The sequence below is a fragment of the Loxodonta africana genome, unplaced genomic scaffold (genome assembly GCF_030014295.1).
Source record: "Loxodonta africana isolate mLoxAfr1 unplaced genomic scaffold, mLoxAfr1.hap2 scaffold_185, whole genome shotgun sequence".
Taxonomy (NCBI): domain Eukaryota; kingdom Metazoa; phylum Chordata; class Mammalia; order Proboscidea; family Elephantidae; genus Loxodonta; species Loxodonta africana.
The window spans coordinates 96,707-123,827 of NW_026974929.1; the positions used below are offsets into that span (position 1 = coordinate 96,707).

The 27,121-nt window shown below is 41.0% G+C and overlaps 1 long non-coding RNA gene across 4 annotated transcripts in view; it reads left to right on the forward strand.

Moving 5' to 3' along the window:
- LOC135229307 (uncharacterized) overlaps positions 1-27,121 on the forward strand; it is a 146,074-nt gene that overhangs the window by 82,613 nt on the left and 36,340 nt on the right. The window contains exon 4 of one of the 4 annotated variants that reach the window (XR_010320092.1): positions 4,612-5,928. The exons of the other annotated variants lie outside the window; for them this stretch is intronic. This is a non-coding gene — a long non-coding RNA (uncharacterized LOC135229307). Of the gene's footprint in view, positions 1-4,611; positions 5,929-27,121 lie in introns of those variants that run through there. 4 annotated transcript variants of the gene reach the window in all.

Consider the following 27,121-nt stretch of genomic DNA (forward strand, 5'->3'; position numbering starts at 1 on the left):
TTCTGCTTTCCATACCAATGTTATTGTAACCTTGGGATCTTGGGCAGTGGTGAAAGTTACACACTGTCCCTGCTATTATGAAGGGGACAAGCCAGTGCGGGTGGGAGGGGCAGTGGGGAAATTCGGCCTAGAGAAAGGACAGACCACCTTCCAGGAACCACACTGGCCTTCAGACAGCTTTGTTGGCTGTCGTTCACCTGGCCAGCCTGTAGGCGTCCGGGTGCCCTAGGGCTCGGTGTTTAGCCCTCTCTCTCTATTGACACCCTCTGTCTGGAATGCCTCAGTGTGTCCACAGTCATCGGTCTGTAGCTGAGGTCGTGAGATTTACACCTCCAGCCGTTTCAACTCCTCCTGGGTCCAGACTTATACTCAAATATCAGCTTAAATCTCTGTATCGGCCTCTTCATGTATAAAATGTGCATTATAATGATACATTCCTCATAGGGCTATCATGCAGAACAAATATCTTAGGAAAGGAGAAGCCCTTACAAGAATCCTGGCACCAGTGCATGTACTCAGTAAGTGTTAGCTGTTAGTATTATTACCTGACATCTCCATGTGGGTATCTAACAGCTATGCCATGTTATGAAGGCGACGAAACAATTCTGGTCCCAACTCCATTCCACACTTATAAATGAATTTCCCAAGGCTTCAGTGATGGGAGTCTGTGTGTTTTTCCACACAATGGACATGGGTGCGAAAGGTTGGCCAGGGTCTTCATAATAAGCTGCTCCAAAGTTCATATGAGTGACCATTGAGACAAGTTACAACCAACTAATGCGGGAAAAAAATAGAACCACTCTCAACTGCTCATGCTAGTATTCTCAGTCCAGAATATCTGGTGAGGGCACTATTATGGACTGAATTGTATAATCCCAAGAGGTATGTTGAAACCCTAACCACCGTACCCATAAATGTGACCTGATTTGGATATAGGGGATTTTAAAATTATATTAATGAGGCCATACCAGTGTAGGGTGGGTCCTGAACCTAGTCCCTTCTGAGTTATAAAAACAGCAGAATAGACACAGACACACTCAGTGGGAGAGGAAGACAGACAACGGAGCAGATGCATCTACAAGACCAGGAACACAAAGGGTGACTGGAAGCTGCTAGAAGCTGGAGTAGACATGAGCCGTGCCCTGAATTCAGACAGGTAGCCTCCTGAACTGCGAGAGAATAAATTTCTATTCTCTAAAGCCACCTGACTGTGTTATTTTTTTTTTCCTACGGCAGCACTAGGTAACTAACACACATACCTGTGCTTATAAATCCAGCCCAGTGTAAAATAGTGCTCTCCCGTCCTTGGTCTAGCCCACCTGAATTCAGCTGTTTCCCTGTCAGTGTCCTCTGCTTTCACTGAGAGCTATGACAGAGTTGTCTTGATGCTGCTGCAGAGAAATTCACTTTATTTTTTACTTTGTATTTATGATTAACTAATATTAATTCTAATATTTTCTATGGTTTTTAAATTTTTCTGTGGAGACATTCCTATAATCTATGAATAATAAGAGTTATACGTTTTCTTTTTCTTTTTGTACTCCAGTGTTAAATATTTAATAGAAATAATGAGAGAAAGCATCCTTATTTTATTGCTAATTAATATTAAAGAGAATGTCCCATATTTCACCAGGAACTATCATGCTAGTTGTAGTTTTCCACATTCGGGAACTCCTTTTCTGTTCCATGTTTGCTCAGAGTTCTTATGTCTCAGTGTGGTTGGATTTTATCACTGCCTTTTCACCGTCTCTTGAGGTGAACCTATGTCTTTTCTTCCTTAACCTACACATGTGGTGAATTAAATTATTAAACCTTTAATGTTCACTCAAGCTTGCATCCTTTAAATAAACCCCCTTGATTATGGCGTATTACCCGCTTTATACCTTGCTGGATTTCTTTGCCAGCATTTTATGTAGGTTTTTGCATCTCAATTGCTTAGTGTGCTTGTCCTGTAACTCCCCTTGTACCTTCCTTTTCTAATTTGGTATCAATATTAAAGTAGCCTTAGGGAACAAGTTGGGAAGCATCTCATAGTTTTCTCTTCTTTATTGACTGTGTACAAGATTGAAATGATCTGTTTTTTGCATGTTTGCTGGAACCTGCCTGAAAGTGATCTACCAAACCCAAAACCAGTTGGTCATTGAGTTGATTCCATCTTTGTAGGGAGATCTTGAACTACTGACCCATTTTGTGTAGTGATTAAAGGCCTCTTCTGATGCTACTTTACTTAGAAAAATTTCCACTGCATGTTTTAGGCTGTTAGGATTTCATCTTTAAATATTATGTGGTTATCTCTGTTTTCTACCTCATCCAGGTCAATTAATCCCAGATTTTCCATTTTCCTGAACTGAGAGTGTATATCTACTCCTGGTACCAATTCCCTAATCTAAGGCTTATTTGCAAAGAAAGATACAACCCAGCCTCCTTGACTCCATAATGTGAGGTTACAGTGTCATATTATGTCATTTTTTTGTAGTTGTTTTTCTGTTTTGTTATTTTTTTCTTTTATATATTATGTAATTTTTCTTTTTCTTAAAATTTTTTTATTTACTTTTTTTTTCTTTTTTCATTTCACACCTATCTAGCAGTTTTAGGAAACCTGGTGGAGTAGTGGTTAAAAGCTACAGCTGGTAACTAGAAGGTTGGCAGTTCAAGTCCACCGGGCGCTCCTTGGGAACCCTATAGGGCAGTTCTACTCTGTCCTTTATGGTCCCTATGAGTCAGGATGGATTAGACAACAACAACTTGTTGGTTCTAGTGGTTTTAAGGTTGTGCATTTCAGGTTCAGGTCTTTAATCTAGCTGAGAACCGACTCCAGGTTCAGTGCGGTGAGGTGCCCAGTTGCATCTGTGCTTCAAGAGAAGGCGCCTCGAGAACTAGGGGAGGGGGTGGCAGGGATGCTCAGAGAAGGGCACCCGGGGGAGGTGCGGGGTCCTGGGCAGCCCTACCACAAGCTGGTGGGGAGCAGGAAACACCTGGCTTCAGGAGCCTTCTGTGACAGTCCCAGCCCACCCATCCCCACCCACACCTCAGACTGGCCAGACTGGCAGGTCCCAACAGAACTCGGGGAAGCCTAAGGCCATAGAGGGCGAGACCCAGGGTACATACCTGAGCCTGATCACAGCGCATGTGATGAGATAGGAGGGCAGAGGAGGTATATAGGCACTTGGGTCCAGACAGTGGACACAGAAGGGTGAGAACTGGTGGTTAGCATCAGGATCCGAACGTGGAGGCCTTCGAGATGCACTTCCAGGAGGAGAAGGCAAAGCCACAGAGGCCACACTGCCTGGCACCCACCCCGTCCCCTTCCCAGGGCCCCAGACTGGACTCACCGCCTGTGGTGCCCTAGGAGAGCTCCCCTCTTAGTTTGAGGAGCAAGAGAGCTCGCCCTGGTCTAGGCTAGGGAATTTACTTCCTCTGCTCTCATCATGGGTGTGAGCGGACTCTTGTCTGCACAGACAAAAGATGAATTATCAAAATGAGCTCAAGACTCCAGATTTGACTTAGATATCATAAATTAAAACAGAGAAATACAAGTTTAGCAATAAGTGCCTCCCTGGAGCCCAAGTTGCATTAAAAAACAAAAAAACCTGAACAAGATCCAAGAGGGAGTGAGTGATTGGAGCCTCCTTCTTTTGCCACCCTCCTGTGGTCCCAAGCTTTCTCTTTTCCCACCTCACAAGACTGTATCAACTGCTCTGAGATTTTTAGAATAAAGATACCCAGGAATATCACTGCTCCCACCCTGTGAGGATTTCCCCAGTGCTCGGTTAGACTAAGACTGAGAATCCTCCAGAGGCTTCCGGGTCCTGTGTACTGGACAGTCAACACACCGATGTTCTGAGCCACTTCATTTTTCCTGCAATTGGGCATGACCCCAGGACATGTCTCTGAGAGTGCTGACACTTCGAGAAGCCAATGACCCTCTCACTGAGTTTCTGTCTGTCTTGGTCTCAAGATCAGTCAGGACAGCTTGTCACCTCAGGAGTGTTTCTGTTGAAGGAAACCTAAGCAGTACTATGGGTTTGTCCCTCACACCCTGCAAACCTGCCTCCTCTGAGTGGGGCGAGGAGCTACTGAAACATTGAAATCATTAAAACTAGCAGAAGCCACAGCCCATGGTACTGGGAGAAAACTGGGAGGGAGAGAGAGGTGGAGAGGTATAAAGACCCAGTTGTGAAGGCAACCAGCGGCCAAGATGTCCGAAGCCACAAAGCTGACAGAAGCTGAATGGCCTCAAACCTGGTGCTCCTGAGCCCATTTCTTCTTTCAATGGAAAAAGCCTTCCCCTGCTCTTATGCGACTGGGCTGGAAGGGCCTTTGACTTATAACATGAAGCAGCCTCCAGAGCCTCTTGGGGCAAGTGATGGTCAAGGAGGCTCTGCCCAATCCCACCCTGCCCTTCCCAGTTGTCAGAGGACCAGGAATTTCAGTCTTCTAGCTCCTGGGCTGATCTAGTGACTTGTAACAGGATTTCACTGGACCTCGGAACTTTGAAAGATGGGAAATACTGCCTGGGTCCTGGTCTCATTACAGAACTTACATACAGGATAAGAAGAGTAGTTTGGGGCTTGACACCTGACATCTCAGCAAAGGTTTCTGTTTGTTTAGGAGGGAAGAGGTAAAAAGAAGGCAGTGTCTACTATGTTCTTTTCCGGGTGTTTAGGAAATTCTCACGAAGACTTTCTCAGGTAAGGAGTGATGGGAAATGCCTTGGTTTACTCTTAAACTTTGCCCTTGAGGCATTTTCTTCATGGAGGACATGTAAAATGTTGTCCATTCAAGGAGGCACTCTAATTCTTATGGAGACTTTGTACAGAATGACTATGTATGAAAACTAAACTTGGTCCTTCAGCAAAGAGGTTACTTCTCAGGGAAGGCCCATGGGGAAGTTTGTACCAAATTCTGTGGTGCTGCCATTATTCCAAGGAGCCCTGATGGTGCAAAGTTTAAGTGCTTGACTGCTAACCGAAAGGTCAATGGTTTGAACCCACCCAAAAGCTCAAAGGAGTAAAGATCTGGCAATCCTCTCCCATTAAGATTAAAACTCAGGAAACCCTGTTGGGACAGTATTGCCTTCACTCTGGGCCGCAATGACTCAGAAATCCACTCGATGGCACCTAGCAAAAAGAACAACAAGCCATTGCTCCCAATGTGCCTGAAACGCCTCTCTGGGGAAGGCCGGCCTTCAGAGCCAGCTCATGGCCACATCGGAATTGAGACTCATTTTTTGTTACCACACCTTATTTTGGGTCCCAAAATTAGTTTCCATTTTATTCACCAGACTTGACTACAGACATCTTTCAGATATTGTCAAAATTAATTCTATTCTCTAGTAATGATTTTCTGTCAAGAGTATGTTCCCAAGCGATTCCAAGAGACTGGAAAAACTTTCCAAAGAGTCATGTCCAGCGCCATGTTGTGCAGTGACTACAGTATTAACAGTATATTTACCCACATAGTTCCCATGTTTTCTGCTTTCCTGAAATACGGCTGAAATTCCAAGTCTGCCTCCTGAAGCACTTCCATTAGCGTCTCATTTGGGAGAAGCCTGGTGGCGATGAATTCTCTCAGTTTTCCTTCGCTAAGAATGGCACTATTTTTTCTTTACTCCTGAAGGTAAGGATTGGATATAGAAATCTGGGGTAATGTTTCTGATCTTTCAGTGTTGAAAAAATGTTTTTTCACAACATTTCAGCCTCTGTGGTTTTCTGATAATGAAGAAAGAGTCAGTGAAATTATTTTTCCCATGTGAAATGTATTGTTTTCTCTCTAGCTTCTTCCTGGGTATTTTCTTGATCTTTGTTATTCTGCAGTTGATTATGATGTACTGTATTTTTGTGCAAATAATGCACACATTATAGATATTTTTTGCCAACTGAGCCTTCCCCTTCCCGGGTACTCTTATGAGAATGGTGCCTAATTTTATTTTTTTTTTTTATATGTTGGTGTAAAAAACTAGCATAGCATACTTGCAAATATGCCGGTTTGGGGGGAGGGGAGCATGTGATTTCAAAAAACACGTAACACAATATTTGCATAAAAATATATTTTCACATAGAATTCTTTAGGATTAACCTGTTGGGGTTTGCTGACCTTCTGAAGCTGTAAGTTTACGTCTTTCATCAAATTTGGAAAGTGTTCACCCAGTATTTCATCAAATATGTTTTCCTACAGCACACATTTTCTCCACTTCTTCTGGAGTTCTAATAAATAAACAGACTTTTTCTCTAATTCTTGAGACTCTGTTCATTTTTTTCCATGTTTTTTCTCTCTTTTCAGAATAAATATTTTAAACTCATCTATTTTTTTTCTCTGTCATCACCATTCTGCTGTTGACACTATCAAATGAATTTTATTTCTACCATGTATTTTTACCATGTAAAATTTTCCTTTGCAAATAGCACCTATTATCTTTCCATTTATTTAAAAAGTGTCCCTGTTATTTCTTGGAGAATGATTAGAATAGCATTTTAAAATCTGTGTCTTATGATTTCGAGACTACAAGTCCTCCTTAATTTTATGAGAATTTTTTTCTTTTTTTTCTTTTAGCAGTCTATTGACCCAGTTATGTTCAGGCTCCAAGTTCTGTCCCATCTTCTGTATTCTATGGTTCAAATGTTAGTTCAATTTTTGAAGGCTTTGCAGCTGTATTCAGATCTAATCTATGTGAGCGCCACTCAGTCTGGAACCTTGATGGCATTCTAACCCATAGGGCAGCTCTTAAAGGATTTGATAATGCTTCTTAGGGTCAGGGCAATGCAGATGCATCTGGGGGGTGAACCAGGAGTTCACAGCAAGTCTCCAAAATCTCTTTCTTGCACAGTCTCCTCTCTTTATTTCTCTGCTGCTGTCTGAGTTCTGAAGGAGTGCTTTCCTGGCCCACTGGCAGGAATGCTGGGGCTTTAATCTCTTCATTCTGTCGTGCACATAAGTGACTGGTTCTACCTATGGCGCCAAGGCACTGATGGACAACCAGCCAAAAGGCTGGCAGTTTGAACCTGTCACAAAGCGCCTCAGAAGACAAGCCTGGCGATCTGCTTTTGAAAAGTCTCAGCCTTTGAGGTAGAATTGACGAGGTGCCAGTTAACAGCAGAGAGAGAGAAAAAATATATTGGAGATTCCCCTACACTCATTGGCCCCTCCATACTCTGGTCAGAGAGAAGGATTCTCCTCTGCCACAGTTTCAGGTGTCTGCCCACCTGCCCGTCTCTCTCCTTTACGGACACTCTATCCCATTTATTTGAGAGAGGGCTTCTCTTGGAGCTGTTTCTGTCCAACGGGTGTGCAGCTCTGGGATTTGGGCTCATTTAATTTCAGCCTCTGGAATATTCATACTTTATGTTCTGGTTTCCTGCCCCACCTCACCCCACACTCCATCCACCTTCAACAGTTTCCCTTGCAGAATCCTCAGATAGAGTCCCATGCATTTGTCCAGATACTTAGCTGTCAGATACCTGCATAGCCACGGGGGAAGTGCTGGTTGTGGTTGAGGGGGGAGGGACTGTACACTGCAGGAGCTGCAAGGCCTGGTTGCCTTGTTTGAGCAGGACCAGGGTGTGCTGAGGGACGTGTGCTGAAGGTGCTGAGTCAAGGGGAGTTTAATATAAAGTTGGGTCAAGGAGAGTTTGTCGACAGGGATTTATTGCCGTAGCAAGGGTTCTGGAAATGGGTTTAATATGCTGTGGGATTGCTTTTGGAAGCTTAGAAAAGGCAACGGCCCAAATTCTATGAAACTGAAATGCCAGACCTACTGTGTCGGGTGTTGGAAGAAGAAATAAAAGCCTCCAATATGTAGGCATGTCTGAATTAGTCTTCTATAAGACCATTTCTTGGAGGACACCCATTTCATCAAAAGAATAAGGAATGCGGAGATGAGGGGAGCACCAGCAACATGGAGCTTACCAATATGTATCCTTTGCAGGGGGTCCCTGGGTGCCACAAACAGTTAAGTGTTCTATACTAGCTGAAAGTTTGGTGATTTGAACCTACCCAAAGGCACCTCAGAAGACAGTCCTGACGATCTGCTTTTAAAGGATCACATCCTTGAAAACCCTATTGAACACTTGTACTATGGCCACATGGGGTTGTCATGAGTCAGAAATGACTTGATGACAGCTAACAAGAACAATTCTCTATAGGCTCAGGTTTTAGTGGAGGCTGGGCTGCCTAGTAGCAATGTAAATCATGGTATCCCAGCTGAACAGAGGCCAGGTGGAAGTACTTAACTGTCAAAAACAAGTTGTGTGTAGATTACCATAAAGGTCAGTAGGTCAGAGTATTAGTTATCTATTGGTGCATAACAAATTATCCCCAAACTTATCAGGTGTGAGATAAATGGAAAAATATTAAACCCATTCCGGTAAATTTGGAACTAGACAAAAATTTTTGGTATCACTCAACATAGTTTTTAGGTGAAGGAATAAACTAGAAAATTTAAATAACTAGTACTAGTATTAAAAGAAATATTTAAAATAATGATGATATAATTACATACCTGTATAAAAGACAAATGCATCGAAATCAATGGTTTCTCTCCAGTATAGAATAAGGGTCTGAAATTGGCACGGGTGGGAAGGGCAGACCGTTCTCTTTCCCCTACTACTTGACTGTACCACACTGTGTCCAAAACTGTAAAATATTTAGCAAAACATGGTTTTAACCAGAGCAGCAAAGGACCTCTGCGAGGGAAAACAGTGTATTAAAGTACATTAAATGAAACGGGAATATATGCAAAAATATGCCATATTTTCAAATGGAACGTCTTGTCAATTAAATGGAGGTCCTTAAAAGTAATATATAAGTGGAATGCATTTCCAGCCAGAATATTAAAATAGTCGTTTTTGAACTGTCTGAAGTAATCATATGCTACAAATAGTACAGTAGATAACAAAGAATAGATAACAAAGAATATTCCTGTTGTCACAAGACTTGGAAGCGATTTTTGACTCAAAGCGATCCCATCTGACTGCCCCATAGGGTTTTCTAGGTTGTAATCATTATGGGAGCAGAACACCAGGTCTTTCTCCCTTGGAGCCACGTGGTGGGTTCCACCTGCCAAACTTTCTTTGGATTAGCAGTTGAGCACTTAGTCGCTGCAAAACCAGGGCAGTTTTACCAAAGTAAAACATGAAAAAGCAGGATAGTAACAGGTGTCTACCTCTTCGGGTAACAGAACAAATTGATGTTACATAGCATAGAAACTGACAAGTCGACCAATGAAACAGAAAATCTGTTAAGAAGCCACAAGAACTTACAAAGGTCAAATTTCAAGAAAATTATATTTATTTAATAAATGGTGCTGACTCAAGTGATCGTTCTGGGGGACAAAGCTTGCAAAAATGTGATACACAAATGATACATTTGGAAAATCATGTGAAATGGAGATGACAAGGCTTAATAACCATTTCCATTTTACACAGAAGGATAAAAGTTAAGCACTTGAATAATGAGCAGTGAATTCAAACGGATCATTCAGAGTAAATCCACATACCCAATAAACATAGTCCAAGTTAAGAAAATCTCAAACTGCCAGCGAAACTGGCACATTTAAAAATCAGCACCACCTATAGCTGGCTGGGCTGTGGGGAGAAGGATACCCCAAGACATGGCTGGAAATGTGCATTACGGCAGCCTCCAGGGGAAAGACATGGCCATGGCTCTGTACTTTTAATATTCTTTGAATTGGAAATCTCACTCTGTGGAGTCTATTCCACAGAAACAAATCCTATAGTATAGAAAGGGTAGTTATTATTAATATGACCAAACTTTGTCCATTGATGGTGGAATGATAGATAACTTATGGTAAAGCTACATCCTCAAGAAAACAGGGAGTCATTAGAATGAAGAAGAGTTGCAGTAGTTGAGTGGGAGAAATCTCTATGAAGTATTATGGAAGTATTACTGAAACAATCAAGGTGCAGAGAAATGTATATAAAATGAGCACATCTGGGTTAAACAATATCAATTGTTTGAATATGCTTGAATACCTGTTTATGTGTGTGTATAAATGAGAAGACGAGGATACATGTAAGTCTGTGTGTGCTTGTTTAAGCAAGGATAAGAGAGACTGCTTACCACATTGTTAACCTGAATTACCTTGGATTCACTTGTGGGAAAGAACAGGAGGAGGAGAGTTAGAACATGCAGGAAGAGTGGACTTAAAAAGCATGGATGATAATGTTTCCATTTTAGTGGTGTTACGTATGGACGAATAAATCTATCTTGAGCAGAGAAAGCCAGAATATTCCTTAGAAGTAAGGATGGCTTTGGACATGTTACCAAGAGGGACCAGTCCCTGGAAAAGGACATCATGCTTAGTAAAGCAGAGGTCCAGGGAAAAAGAGGAAGACCCTCAATGAGATTGATACAGTGGCTGCAACAGTGTGCTCAAATATAGCAACGATTATTAGGATTGCAATGACTGGGCCGAGTTTTGTTCTGTGGTGCCTAGGGTCACTGTGACTCAGAACTGACTTGATAGCTTCTAACAACAACATGTATAAGTCCAGATAAAGTGTACTGAGTTGATATCATCTATTTAAATTATTCATGAAAGTTAAAGACCCAAAAATATAGTGTTAGTGCCGCATCTAATGACTTACAGAGAATCAAGGTAGAATGTCAAGTGAAAGAAGGGGCGAGAGCAATGTGGGTAGAGTGAGACCAAGTCTCCATAAAAGCAAACATCCCAGCAGATGTACTTGTGTACCTGTGACTGTGTATATGTTTCCCTGCAGAGAGGTGTAGGGAAGGATACACATGTGTCTCTTAACATTGGATACCTTGTGGGAGCAGGACCAAATTACATATGAGGGTGGGACCCTGATGGAACTTTTTTGTCATACAAATCTGTAATCTTGAAAATGTAATGAAAAACAATTTCAGATCTTGGAAATTGATAAACATCATAGATACATGTATATTTTAACATGTTTTGTTAGATATTTTAAATAGGTGAAAATTCTCTATAATGACAGACAAAAGATTTTAATCGCTGGAAGGAGAGCACACCACAGACAGTAATAATCAGATCCAGTGCATTTCTTCTTGTTCTTGGAACCAGTGAGCTCTTCTGGTCTCTAAAACTGGAAATGAACAAAAATAATTTTGGGAAGTCAGTAGAGTTACCCCTCAAACACGTTTGCAAGCACATGTCTACAGCTAAATGTAGAAGGCTGGACACCATGTGCGATTCACTAGGTAACTCACGACGCTCCAGAAAATTCTCTTTCCTGGATGTGCTGGTACCACCTCCTCCCTGCCTTGACCCACTGTATAACCCACCTTTGTGCATTCGAGGCCCTTTTCAGGTCTGAGCCTAGAGCATAAAAGAGGACATCAACTGGGAAGTAGCTTTTAAGAAGAAAGATGTTGATCAAAAGATTTCAGAAAGCAGTACCTCCCCAGCCAGCCTCTCCCCACCCTGGGAATGCCAACCCCTCCCACCCTGATACCTCTGAGAATCTCTGATTTTTGTTTTGGATCCTTAGGACACTGCAGAATTTACCTGGCCTGAGGACCATGGCTCTTCTCTGCCTGTGACCCTCTTCCTCACAGGAGCTGTCTCTGTCACTCTGAGGCATACACACAGGACAGCCTGTGGATGGAGGTGCCCATCCTAGAGGCCCTGCCCTCCTTTCCTCTGCCCTCTGCGGTCTCGTCTCCCAGAGAGATGGATGCATCCCTGTCATGTCCAGGGCTTCCCCACACCTCGGATTTGATGTTGTGACTGAGACTTGGTCTTTTTTGTCCACTGTTGAGTCTGGTCCTGAATTTGCCTCTTCCATCCATACCTCTGGTCAAATGTGTTCTCGCTGTTCTCCCCAGGTTCGGAAGCCTCTCCTCTCTTTTGCTTCTTTCATCTAAGACGGCCTTTTCTTCCAGTTCTTTGACCTCGGGACAGGTCAGATTTGACCACAGGAAAAAAAAAAAAAAATTAACAAGATTTATTGATGTGTCAAGAACCGGAATGTACAGCTTTATTTAAACGAGAACAAAAAGTTCCAAAGCTCTGCCCCTTACCCGAGGACATGCTCTACAAGAAATACCCTGCAAACACTGGATCAACTCTTATCCAGAAATGGTTAACACCCAGGGGGATTTTTCTACACCACCTCCCACTTACATTCCCCTAATGAGGCAACAACAATGTATCCTAATCATAACCCCAAATTCACCGTAGGAGACCAGAAGACATGGCTGGGGTGAATTCATTTTCCTTCACCGGGCCCTCCTCTCCTCCTGCCAAGCCCTACCTCTTTCTCTGCCTGTATGCTGCTGGGAAGGGACCCAGAGTCCTTGGTTTAGGGCTTTATGCCCACTGCTCACCTGCAGGCAGGTTTCCTGACACCCTGCCATCACTCTGATTCCTTCTCCTCCAAAGAACTCAGTGATACCCCCTTCACCATCACACCTCACCAGGGTCCCCCTTAGCCTCCCAAGTCCCACTGAAATCCCATTTCCCTTTCCCTACTTATGCTGTGCTCATCCATAGCCTCCCAAGACCTCACCATCAAGATAAGGCCTGTCCTGTCCTCTCCTGGGCCAGGGGAGCCTCTGAGGGGACCTGGCATCTGTGGTCAGCTATCTGGGGCTTCTTCCATCCAGATCCCCCTTAGGGCTAGAGCTCTTTGTGCCCTTGGGGTGGAAGGGTGGTGGTCACAGGGGAAGGAGGGTATGATCTTCCAGGGGAGCTGGGTGAAACGAACCTGAATGGAGGTCTCTCCTGAAGGGCCCACGTGTCCAGCCCAAAGGCCCCGCTCCTCCTAGTCCCAGGGTGTTAGCAGATCTTTAGGCGCTTCCCCCTCTGGCCTTGGTGCTGCGCCTTCTGCAGCCTGGCCTGCCTCTGCAGCCTGTCCAGCTGGTGCCTCAGCCTCTTCAATTCTTCTCTGCTTCTCCAGCTGCTCCTCCAGGCGCCTGCAGACCTCTCTCTTCTCCCTCACCTCCCTCTTCTTGGAGGCCATCAGGTAACGCCTGGCCAGCTGGTGGCAGCGTTGGGGCCTTTGCTGGACTAAGCGTGGCAGCTGCCTTTCCAGCAGCTCTTCAAAGAAGACCAGGCAGCTGAAGCCCTGGCTCACACCATGCTCCGCGTGGGCCACGAGGGCCTCCCGGGACTCGAACACGCGACAGCAGGCCACGCAGCGGAAGCTGTGCTCACGGGTCACCAGCCACTCCGGGGTGGCTGCGCAGGGGCTCTCCCCATCCTCCTCCCCTTGGTCGGTGGGGTCCGGAGTACAGATCTGCGGTCCCTCCTGCCAGGGCTCCAGGGTGCAGACCAGGGATTCAGTTTTGGCCAGACTGGGGGCAGAGCCGATGGTGCTCTCCTCAGAGAGCTCGGCCTCAAAGACCTGGGGCATCTTGCCCACGGGGTCAAAGGAGGTTTTGGTCTGCCAAGCGACCGCCACCCCCTTGACTGTGCGCACCTTGGTGAAATATGCGCACCTTACCCATTGTTTCTCTGAAGTAGCCCTGTAGCTGGAGGAGTGCAAGGTCTGCTCTGTGGAAGATGAAGGAAAGGAGCTCTCGGATGGTTTTGAAATCTTCCTGGGCCTGAAACTTGGGCTTTTTGCTTGGGATGTTGTTGACTCTTGCGCATTTTCCTCTTGGATAGAGACCTCTGAGAATAGAGAGTAGATTTAGTTGAGCTTTGAGGGTCCTTATCCTCACCTGTGACCCCAAAGCTTTGGTCATAGGGACCCGTGGAGGCCTTTGCATCACTACATCCTCCACCTTGCAGACCCCATGGTTTCTTTCTTCTTCCCCAGAGACCCACCACCCTTTGGGGGCACTGCTGTAGAAGACAAAGTCTCCATTGTAAAGTGGCACTGTTTATGGTAGTTCATTTTTTAAGAAGTTATTTTTCTTTAATTCCACATTTATTGAATTCCAATGAGTTTGTTCCTTTGGAACTTAGAAATGACCTCATTCCCCTGAAACTTCGTAATAAATGTATGACGTCATTGAAAATAGTTTTCTATGAGGTTGATTTTCTTAGTAAATTTGGGGTGTAAGCACTCAAACGAGAGCAATGCTCACCTCTTTTCAACGTCTTTTACTGAAAGGCTGTTTTACGGAGAAGTTATACTTAAAGAGAAGAATGCGTATATTTAGTTAAGACTCTTGCATGTATACCTCTTTCTTGTACCCTTCTTAACCAAGCTACAGTAGAGGTTTAAAATTGCTTTTCTCGGAATAGAAGCCCTTGCCCTTATTAGAGGAACTCCTTCAGCTTGAGGCAGAAAGAGATGTCTGTATCTGAGAACCTGATGCCAGAAACCTCAGACAGACAGCACACAACCATCTTAACTGGGTGTGTCTGGGTGGGTTGCCTATGTCAACCTAAAGGTCTGTGTATGTTTGTGAATATGTGGGAAGGACTGTAGACTTCAGGATCCAGAAAGAGATAGAGCTAGGTCGTGTGTGTTGGATGAAGGGAAAGCTCCAGAGACAAGATCCAGAGACGGAACCTGCCAGTAGTGTGTTAGAGGGATACAGAGACCAAGGAGGGAGCAGAAAGCAGGGCTCAGCCACTGAAAGGCAGAATGGGGCAGCAACAGAAAAGACAAAGGGGGTACACTAGTTGGAGAAAGGATGGAGAACTGGGAATGATAGCAGAAACTGAGGTTAGCTAGTTGGAATTTGAAAATTCTTGCTAGGCTTTGAAAACATCATGCTGATTGAAGAAAGTCACAAAAGGACAACTACTGTATGATCTTACTTACATGAAATAAGCAAATATATAGAAACCAAAGATTATTGGGGGTTGCCAGCTGTGACAGGGAGGTGGGAAGGGCCTGAAATCTTTCACTGTCTCATCTCATGCTCTCATTCTTAATCTCTTTATACTCTCTATACTTTTTCTTTTTAAATTTATAACATTTCTATTACTTAATCATCATATATCTTGAGTTTTAAATACAAAAAAAAAATTCAAAAAAAGAGAAATGAGTAAGAGAAGGCGCCACTGTGCAATACTTTGTGTCAGCTGGGCATCAGGGAACCAGAGTGACAGAATGCACTTCTTTGCGGAAAGCTTGAGCAGAGTCACGGCAGCTACAATGACCATGTCATACAGACGCTCCAGAAAAAGGTCTGGTTAACTAGAACTTTGGAAATTGGGTGAGGGGGTAGAAAGGAATGCATAGTAGAGAAACTGAAGATATATATATATATATATGAATTAAAATAACTTTTTGTAGCTAGTAATTGGCAGTGATAATTCATCATGGATTTCTGAGCAGAAGATCCAGGTAATGACACCTGACTTCGAGAAAGTTTGCTTTGGCATTATTGTGCACAGAACACCCAAGGAAGAAATACAGCTCCTCAACGGGAGCAGATGCACTGCTTCAGCAAATCTTAGGATATAAATTTAGAAGAAAAGCATCATCTCCCGAAGGTCATAAAAGTTGTTTATGAGTCTATATTAGATTTTCTTTTATTTTTTTTTATTGTGCTTTAAGTGAAAAGTTACAATCCAAGTCAGTTTCTCATACAAAAACTTATGTACACATTGTTATGTGACCCTAGTTGCTCTCACTACAATGTGACAGGACACTCCTTCTCTCCACCTGTGTTCCCTGTGTCCATTCAACCAGCTCCTGTTCTCCTCTCCCTCCTCACCTTGACTCCAGATAGGAGCTGTCCATATAGTTTCATGTGTCTACTTAAGCTAAGAATCACACTCCTCACCAGTATCATTTTAGGTCCTATAGTCTAATCTTTGTCTGAAGAGTTGGTTTCAAGAATGGTTTTAGTTTTGACAGACAGTCTGGGGGTCATGACCTCTGGGGTACCTCCATCTCAGACCATTATGTCTGGTCTTTTTACTGGAATTTGAGGTCTGCATCCCACTTTTCTCCTGCTTCATCAGGGATTCTCTGCTATGTTCCCTTTCAGTGCAGTTATTGGTGGTAGCCAGGCACCATCTGGTTCTTCTGGTCTCAGGCTGATGGAGTCTCTGCTTTATGTAGCCCTTTCTGTCTCTTGGGCTAATATTTTCCTTGCGTCTTTTATGTTTTCCATTCTCCTTTGCTCCAGATGGGTTGAGAGCAATTTGTGCATCTTAGATGGCAGTTTGCTAGCTTTTAAGACCCCAGATGCCACTCAACAAAGTCAGATGAACAACGTTTTCTTAATATGCTTTGTTATGCCAATTGACCTAGATGTCCCCTGAAACCATGGTCCCCAGACCCCCGCCCCTGCTACTCTATCCCTCAAAATGTTTGGTGGTATCCTGGAAACTTCTTAGTTTTTGAATAAGTCCTGTTGTGCTGACTTCTCCTGCATTGTGTGTTGTCCCTCCTTTCACCTAAAATAATTCCATCTACTATCTAATTAGTGAAAACCCTTCTCCATCCCTCCCACACTGGCAACCATCAAAGAATGTTTTCTACTGTATTTAAATCTTTTCTTGAGTTTTTATAAAAATGGTCTCGTACAATATTTGTCCTTCTGTGACTAATTTCCCTCAGCATAAAGCCTTCCAGATTCCTCCATGTTATGAGATGTTTCATGGATTCATCGTTGTTCTTTATCACTGTGTAATATTCCATTATGTGAATATACCATAATCTGTTTATCCACTCATCTGTTGATGGGCATCTTGGTTGTTTCCATCTTTTTGCTTTTGCAAACAGTGCTGCAATGAATATGGCTGTGCACTAATCACTAAAAAGAGCATTTCAAGATCTATCCAGAAGTACAAAACTGCCGCTGATAGCATAATATTCATACGCCACAAGGAATACCAGTTAATACAATCTATTCAAATTTACACACCAACCACTAAGGACAAAGATGAAGAAATTGAAGATTTTTACCAACTTCTGCAGTCTGAAATTTATGGAATGTGCAATCAGGATGCATTGATAACTACTGGTGATTGGAATGAGAAATTGGAAACAAAGAAGGATCGGTAGTTGAAAATATGGCCTTGGTGATAGAAATGATACCAGAGATCACATGATAGAATTTTGCAAGACAAACGACTTCTTCATTGCAAATAACTTTTTTCCACAACATGAACAGCAAGTATAAGCGTGGGCCTCACTGGATGGAATACACAGGAATCAAATTGACTACATCTGTGCAAAGAGATGATGGAAAAGCTCAATACCATCAGTCAGAACACGGCTGGGGCCAGCTGCAGAACAGTCAACTGCTCATATGCAAGTTCCAGTTGAAGCTGAAGAAAATTAGAACAAGTGTATGAGAGCCAAAGTATGACCATGAGTATATCCCACCCGAATTTAGAGACCATCTCAAGAATAGATTTGACATGTTGAACACTAATGACTGAAGGCCAGATGAGCAGTGGAGCGACATCAAGGACATCAGGCATGCAAAGAAAAGAAGAGGTCATTAAAAGGGCAAGAAAGAAAGAAAAGATCAAAATGGATGTCATTTAAGAGACTCTGAAATGTGCTCTTGAACATCTAGTAGCTAAAAAGAACAGAAGAAATGATGAAGTAAAAGAGTTAAACAGAAGATTTCAAAGAGTAGCTACGGAAGACTAAGCAAAGTATTATAATGACATATACAAAGATCTGGAGTTAGAAATCAAAAGGGAAGAACACCCTCAGCATTTCTCAAGCTGAAAGAGCTGAAGAAACAATTCAAGCCTCAAGTTGCAATAGTGAAGGATTCTACAGAGAAAATATTGAACGACTCAGAATGTACCAAAAGAAGATGGAAGGAATACACTGAGTCACTACACCAAAAAGAATTGGTAGATGTTCAACTATTTCAGGAGGCAGCATATGATCAGGAAGCAATGGTACCGAAGGAAGAGGTCCAAGCAGTACTGAAGGCATTGGAGAAAAACAAGGCTACAGGAATTGATGGAATATTAATTGAGATGTTTCAACAAACAAATGCAATACTGGGAGTGCTCATTTGTCTATGCCAAGAAATTTGAAATACAGCTACCTGGCCAACTGACTGGAAGAGATCCATATTTATGCCTATTCCAAAGAAAGGTGTTTCAACCAAATGCAGAAATTATCATCAATATCACATGCAAGTGAATTTTTGCTGAAGATCATTCAACAGTGGCTGCAGCAGTGCATTGACAGAAACTGTCAGAAATTTAAGCCAGATTCAAAAGAGGACGTGGGAACAGGTATGTCATTGTTGATGTCAGATGGATCCTGGCTGAAGGCAGAGAATATCAGAAAGATGTTTGCCTGTGTTCCATTGACTATGCAAAGGAATTTGACTCTGTGAATCATAACAAATTATGGATAACATCACAAAAAACGGGAATTCCAGAACACTTAATTGTGCTCATGGGGAACCTCTGCATAGATCAAGAGGCAGTCATTTAAACAGAACAATGGGCTACTACTGCATGGTTTAAAGTCAGGAAAGGTGTGCATCAGGGTTGAATCCTTTCACTATAATTATTCAATCTGTATGCAGTGCACATAGTCCAACAAACAACTATATGAAGAACAGAGCATCATGATTGGAAGAAGACTCATTAACATCCTGTGATATGCGGATTGCACAACCTTGCTTGCTGAACCTGAACAGGACTTGAAGCACTTACTGATAAAGACCAAAGACTATAAAGACTTAGGTATGAATTACACCTCAACATAAAGAAAACAAAAATCCTCATCAGTGGAGCAATAAGCAACATCATGAGGAATGGAGAAAAGGTTGAAATTGCCAAGGATTTCATTTTACTTGGATCCACAATCAACACCCATGGAAACATCAGTCAAGAAATCAAATGATGCATTGCATTGGGAAAATCTGCTGCAAAAGAAATTTTTCAAGGGTTAAAAAGCAAAGATGTCACCTTGAAGACTCAAGTGTCCCTGATCCAAGCCACGGTGTTTTCAATTGCCTCATATGCACATGAAAGCTGGACTATGAATAAGGAAGTCCTAAGAAGACACAGGACCTGGCAGTGTTTCATTCTGTTGTACATAGTGCCACTATGACTTGGAACTGACTTGAGGGAACTAACAACAACAATGCAAGGCAATACACGTCATGATGATATGTAATTTATTTCAAACTTGGAAGCCATTGGAGGATATTCCTTTACATAATATGTACACCCTGACTTGCTAAGGAGACAACATGAGTGTTTCTTTGTAAGCAAAATCTCCTAAGAACAAATACTTTTGAAATGGGAGCAATACATTAATTGGAGTTCATTAGAAGGCTCTGAGAAGCCATTTTTCTGTAATAGTGTATATGTCTTCTTCTATCATTCATTAGATTTGGGTTGTTTTAGAATAACTCGCTGTTGAATGAGAATATGTTAGAGCCAGGACATATGATGAAATATAAACACAAGAATTTGTTAAAATGAATAAATTTTTAACACTAAAACAATTTCATCTGGGAATAAAAATTCTTTTATATATATTGTTGATCCTCTACTATATACAGAGAATTTCTATTTTAATAACTTTCGTTTCTTTCTTCCTACCTTCCTTCCTTCCTTCCTCCTTCTCTCTTTCTCTTCCTCCCTCCCTCCCTTCCTTTACTTCTTTCCTTTCTGTCTCTCTTTCTGTTCTATGTCATTAAAAAGTGTACCATCCTTTAGATTCACCAGTTCCAAATAGTTGAGAGATAATATAGGGTAGCTGTGAGTTGGAATCAACTGTATGGCAATGGGTTTGGTTTATAGGGTATGTATTTGAAAAGGTTTTATATATATATAATTTAGCTGGACATTTAGGAAAAACTACTTAAAATCTCCTCATATCAATTTTATCATGTATAAAATGTCAGTGGTGATATCAACCTTAAGAGGTTGTGTGAAGTATAAACTACAATTTAATCCTGACACAAATCCTGAAATATTTTAGGTGTCACCCAGTAAAGGTGGTGAATAAAAGTTTTACCTCCCATGTATGGTCATGGTCCAGATTTAAGGCTTGTTTCTCCCACTTTTGTTTCTTCTCTGAAACTATCATCAGAATTTTTTCTCCTTGTCCTTTCTTTTTGTGTATAATGTAATAAATGCTAATACCCATATCACAAAATTATGGGGGGAAATTAAAAATAAAGACAGGTGAAAAAGTTTTGTAAATAGACTACAAATAAATATTTATTTCTCTTTCAATGGATAAAATAAAAATAAAAGGGACAAAACAAAAACCTATTTGGATTTCTTTTTACAGAAGAAAAAACATCCTCTTCTATTTAGACCTGGGGAAAATGCTGAAAGCTGCTTCCGGGTCAGGCACACAGCCCTTGAAATGAGTTCACAGGACAGGATACTAGCACATAAACAGGGAGACATGGATAAAAAACAATATGTTGCATTGGCAGTCATAAGACATGGCATCAAATAACTGATCTGATGTGGCATTCATTATTTCTGTATTGTGCTGTTTTCCCCACTTCTTTAATTTAGGAAAATATTAGCTACCTCATGGGCAAAATCATTTTAAAAACGTGATTGTAAATATGATGTATATATATTCACAAAACGTGGAGGAATTCTATCCCTTCAAAAATATAGGAAAAAACATTTGGGGAACTAGTGACTAAAAACAATGAAATATATCAATCCTTAGATTAGGGAAGGCAAAGATGTCCCAAGAGGGCAAAGTAAAAATAAATCTGAATCAAGATATAATGTAGTGTAACTTCAGTACATGAATACAATAAAAATCTTAAAAAGAACCAGAGAGTAAAGAAAGACATATATAGTTATATATATATAATAAATAAACAAAATAAGACTAATAGTTTATTTCTTAAAAAAAAAAAGATGGAGTTTTTTAGATGAAACAGATCATCCAACAGTTTTAAGTTCAAACCTTTATTTAACAGAAGAAACGAGAAAATAATATCTGCTATTAACACTTCTATTCATAATTATATTTCAGATTTAAACACCTCCCCCAAAAAAGAGAAAGAAATTATAATGGTTGTGAATTGATATAAAAATTATTATTGAAGGTTATACAATAGTCTAAACAGAAAACCTAATAGAAATTAAATGCAATTGATGAGTTGTAACAGAAAGCTTAGCAATGATTTTAGATGAATTTTCAAAACCATTTAATTAAACAAAAGCTTTATAAGATTTATTTTAAAAGATACAAGTTACAGAAGAACAAAACCGCACACACTCCTCAAAGTAGAGTTGACCTCAATGACATGCATGGAATCAAGCTTTCGAGACCTGCATTTGCTGATGTGGCATGACTCAAAATGAGAAGAAATGGCTGCAAACATCCATTAATAATAGAAACATAGAATGTATGAAGTATGAATCTAGGAAAATAAGAAATCATTAAAAAATGAAATGGAACACATAAACATCAATATCTTAGGCATTAGTGAGCTGAAATGGACTGATATTCACCATTTTGAATTGGACAATCATATGGACTTTTTTTTTTATGGACTACTGTGCCAAATCAAAGAGAGTTCATCATCAAAAAGAACATTTCAAGATCTATCCTGAAGTACAGTGCTGTCAGTGATAGGATAATATCCATATGCCTACAAGGAAGACCAGTGTCTTAGTGGTGCTATAACAGAAATACCACAAGGGGGTGGCTTTAACAAAGAGCAATTTATTTTCTCACAGTCTAGTAGGCTAGAATTCAAAATTCAGGGTGTCAGCTCCAGGGGAAACTTTCTCTGTCAGCACTGTGGGAAGGTCTCCATCATCAATCTTCTCCTGGTCAAGGGGCTTCTCAGGTGCAGGGACCCTGGGTCCAAAGGACATGCTGTGCTACTGTGGATGCTTTCTTGGTGTTATGAGGTCCCCATATCTCTCTGCTTGCTTATCTCTTTTATACCTCAAAAGGTATTAGCTTAAGACACTATCTAATCTTATAGATCTCATCAACATAACTGCGACTAATCCATCTCATCACATCATTGTGATAGGATTTACACCACATAGGGAAATCACATTAGATGACTAAATGGTAGATAATCATACAATACTGGGAATCATGGCCTAGCCAAGTTGACAGATATTTTTTAGGGACACATTTCAATCCATGACAAGCAGTTAACATGACTATGATTAAAATTTATGCACCAACTGCTAATGCCAAAGATGAAGAAACTGAAGATTTTTACCAACTTCTGCAGTCTGAAATTGATCAGACATGCAATCAAGACGCATTGATAATTACTGATGATTGCAATGTGAAAGTTGGAAACAAAGAAGAAGGAACAGTAGTTCGAAAATCTGGCCTTGGAAACAGCATGATAGAATTTTGCAAGACCAATGACTTCTTCATTGCGAATACCTTTTTTCAACAACTTAAATGGTGAATATACTCATGGGCTTCACCAGATGGAATATACAGGAATCAAATGTCTACATCGGTGGAAAGAGACAATGAAAAAGCTCAATATCATCAGTCAGAACAAGACCAGGGGCTGACTGTGGAACAGACCATCAATTTCTCATATGCAAGTCTACGAGAGCCAAAGTACAACCTTGATTATATCTCACCTGAATTTAGAGACTATCTCAAGAATAGATTTGATGAATTGAAGGCTAATGATTGAAGGCCAGATGAGTTGTGGAATGACATCAAGGACATCATACTTGAAGAAAGTAAGAGGTCATTGCTCTGACAGGGATCACAATAGAGGGTCTGAGAGCTGGAGAAAAATGTAGAACAAAATTCTAACTCACAAAAAAGACCAGATTACTCGCCTGACAGAGACTGGAGAAATGCTGAGTATGTCCCCCGGACACACTTTTAGCTCAGTAATGAAGCCACCCCTGAGGTTCACCCTTCAGACAAAGATTAGACAGACCCATAAAGCAAAACTGAAGGGGCACACCAGCCCAGGGGCAAGGGCTAGAAGGCAGGAGGGGACAGAAAAGCTGGTAATAGAGAACCCAGGGTCAAGAAGGGGAGAGTGTTGACATATTGTGGGGTTGGTAATTAGTGTCACAAAACAATATGTGTACTAATTGTTTAATGGGAACCTAGTTTGTTCTGTAAACCTTCATCTAAAGTATGACAATAAAGATATAAAATATAATATATATGTATATCTGTTGGAAAAAAAAGAAAGCAAGAGGTCATTAAAAAGACAGGAAAGAAAAAAAGAAGACCAAAATGGATGTCAGAAAAGACTCCGAATTTGCTCTTGAATGTAGAGTAGCTAAAGCAAAAAGAAAATGATGAAGTAAAAGAGATGAACAGAAGATTTCAAAGGGCACCTCAAGAAGACAAAGTAAAATATTACCATGAAATGTGCAAAGACCTGGAGTTAGAAAATCAAAAGGGAAGCACATGCTCAGCATTTCTCAAACTGAAAGAACTGAAGAAAAAATTCAAGCCTTGTGTTGCAATATTGAAGGATTCTACAGGGAAAATATTAAATGACGCAGAAAAAATCAAAAGAAGATAGAGAGAGGTGGAGTCAAGATTGCACAGTAGTCAGACACTTCCAGTGATTCCTCTTACAACAAAAACCAAAAAAAAAAAAAAAAAACAACAACAAGAAAGACCTGAAAAAGAAGTGGAACAATTTTATACATGACAAGATAAGGGCCCTAAACATCAAAGGCAAAGTTAGGAAATCAGACTGAGTGGCTGGGGGAGGGAGACACGGTTCAGAAGTGGCGAGCAGTTGCCGGACCTGACTTGGTGAGAAATGGCGCCCCTTGGACACAGTCCCCTGGAGGGACAGTGGCAGGGCTGGCAGTAGCATTCAGGATGCAGTCTCCTCAGGGGAAGACAGCAAGTCTCACAGTCTACTCACAACTCCGGAACCAGAGAAGAGCAGTGCTGTTGGCAAAAGCTGAGTACTTGCATTCATTTTACTGTGCGCTCAGCCCCCAAGACAGCTTCAGTAGCTGTAGATTTCCCTGCACCTGAGATAGGTGTTGCTGTGCAGCCTGAGCCATTCTCCTGGCCTTGGAGAAGGAATAAATTAACAATTGGGGAAAAAGATAATCTGCCAGCTCCACTAAGCTGGGAAGCTCAGGACAGAAGAAGCTCCTTTCCAGGCACAAATGGTCCACGGACTTTGAATACCTTTCACCCCTGCATGGACCTGTGTAGGCCCATTTCGGGAGATTAGGCCCTTGTTACTGCAATGGTGTATGTGCTGGGTATCCAACTTCAACTGTTTCACCTTGCAGTGGAGAGGTGTGTTTCTGATGTTTGACACTGCTCTGCCTATTAAACAGGGTCCTCACCTACCTACATTGGGGGCCTGGGAACTGGTGGCTCCTCCCACATCATCTAGACACCCAAGACAGGGGTCCAAGGATAACAGGTGCCTCCCAGTCCTTACAAACAAAAGCATAGGGTGCCTGTGGTCTGACTGCAGAACCCACCTACCTGTGCACTATAGAAAACAGAGGTGCACTTTCCTCACAGACACTTGGGAGATGGTTGTCAGCCCCCTGCCTTTGTTCAGAGTGTGACCCCCTGCTGCAACCAGATACCTGTGTCTACAACAATCACCCCTCCCCATCTAAGACTATAGGACTTGATGACCTACAATTGATGACCAACTACCTAGACACCTGAACTGAATCTATACAAGAAAAGTGAATGGACTCCTTGGCTCATATACCTGGTAACAGCTCGAGCCATCTGGTGACAGGACGTTAAATCTTGAAAGTTGCAAATGATCAAGCGAGCTCACTCACGCAGCCTATTTGGGCATATCAAAGCAAAACAAAGCAAAAAGCTAGGATACAGTAGGCAAAAGTAAAAAAATAAAATAAAATAACTTTTAGATGGCTCAGAGACAGCAGTCAATATCAAATCACATAAAGAAGCAGACCATGATCACTTCAACAGTCTCTCAAAACAAAGAATCAAGGAATCTTGCAGATGAAGGTGTTTTCCTGGAATTACCAGATGTAGAATACAAAAGGTTAATATACAGAACTTTCAAGAGATCAGGGAGATCAGGCAAAATGCAGAACAAACCAAAGAACACACAGATAAAGTAGCTGAAGAAATTAAAAAGGTTACTCAAGAACATAAAGAAAAATTTAATAGGCTGCAACAATCCATAGAAAGAAAGCAATCAGGAATTCAGAAGATTAACAATAAAATTACAAAATTAGACAACTCAGTAGACAGAGGAACAGTATTGAGGAAATGGAAAGCAGAATTGGTGAGATTGAAGATAATGTGGCACCAATATATTTGAAGAAAAATCAGATAAAATTATTTTAAAAAAACATGAAGAAACCCTAAGATTTATGTGGGGCTCTATCAAGAGAAATAATCTATGAGTGATTGAAGTATCAGATTAGGCAGGGAGAACAGAAAAAACAGAGAGAATTGTTGAAGATTTGTTGGCAGAAAACTTCCTTGATACCATGAAAGATGAGCAGCAGATATCTATCCAAAATGCTTATTGAACCCCACATAAGGTAGATCTCAAAAGAAAGTCACCCAGACATATTATAAACAAACTTGCCAAAAACAAAGACAAAGAGAATTTTAAGAGTGGCTAGGAATAAATGAAAAGCCACCTACAAAGGAGACTCAATAAGAATAAGCTCAGACTACTCGAGAGAAACCATGCAGGGAAGAAGGCAATGGGATGGCTTATATAAAGTGATGAAGGAAAAATATTGCCAGCCAAGAATCATATATGCAACAAAACCATCTCTCAAATATGAAGGTGAAATTAGGACATTTCCAGATAAACAGAAGATTAGGGAATTTAAAAAAAATAAAAACCCTACAAGAAATACTAAAGAGGGTTTTCTGGTTAGAAAATCAACAATATCAGATATCAACCCAAGACCAGAATGCAGGACAGAGCAACCAGATATCAACCTAGGTAGGGAAATTACAAAAATAAATCACGATAAAAAAATGCTCAGAACAGGGAAACAGGGATGTTATTATGTAAAGGATGACAATACTAAAATAACAAAGAGGGACTGAAAAATGTAGTCATAGATCTTTCACACAGAGAGATAGTCAAAGGGATAGAAAGAAATAAAAGTCAGGTTTAAACTTAGAAAAATAATGGTAAATATTAAGGTAACCAAAAAGGAGACTAACAATCCTACACATTGAAATAAAATACAAGAAAAACATAACAACTCAGAAAAAAAAAAATCAACAATGAATAAGAGGAAAAGGCAATATACAAAGAAACACTACTCAGTACAAAAAATTAAGCAGAAAAAAGAAACTCAACAACATACAAAAAAGATATCAAAATGATGGCACACAACTCATAACTATCATAATTACGCTGAATGTAAATGGACTAAATGTACCAATAGAGACAGAGAGTGAAAGAATGGATTAAAAAACACGATCCATCTATATACTGCCTACAAGAGACACTCCTTAAAGACACAAACAAACTAAAACTCAAAGGATGGCAAAAATAAATATCAAGCAAACAACAATCAAAAAAGAGCAAGAGTGGCAATAATTTCTGACAAAATAGACTTTAAAGTTAAATTCACCAAAAAGGATAAGGAAGGACACTATATAATGATTAAACAGACAACATACCAGGAGGATATCACCATATTAAATATTTACACACCCAATGACAGGGCTTCAAGATACATAAAACAAACTCTAACAGCATTGTAAAGTGAGATAGACAGTTCCACAATAATATTAGCTGACTCCAACATACCACTTTGGTGAAGAACAGAACGTTCAGAAAGAAGTTCAGTAAAGACATGGAAGATCTAAATGCCACAATCAACCAACTTGACTTCACATACATATACAGAACACTCCACCAACAGCAGCCAAGTATACTTTCTTTTCCAATGCATATGGAACATTCTCTGGGAGAGACCACATATTAGGCTATAAAGCACACCTTAACAGAATCCAAAACATCAAAATATTGCAAAGCATCTTCTCTGACCATGAAGCTATAAAAGTAGAAATCAAAAACAAAACAAAACAAAAAGCAGGGAAAAGAAATCAAACACTCAGAAACTGAGCAATACCTTGCTCAAAAACGACTGGGTTATAGAAGGAATTAAGGATGGAATAAAGAAATTCACAGTATCCAATGAGAATGAAAACACTTCCTACCAGAACCTTTGAGACACAGGTAAAGCAGTGCTCAGAGGTCAATTTATAGCAATACACACACACATCAAAAAAGAAGAAAGGGCCAAAATCAAAGAATTATCCCTACAACT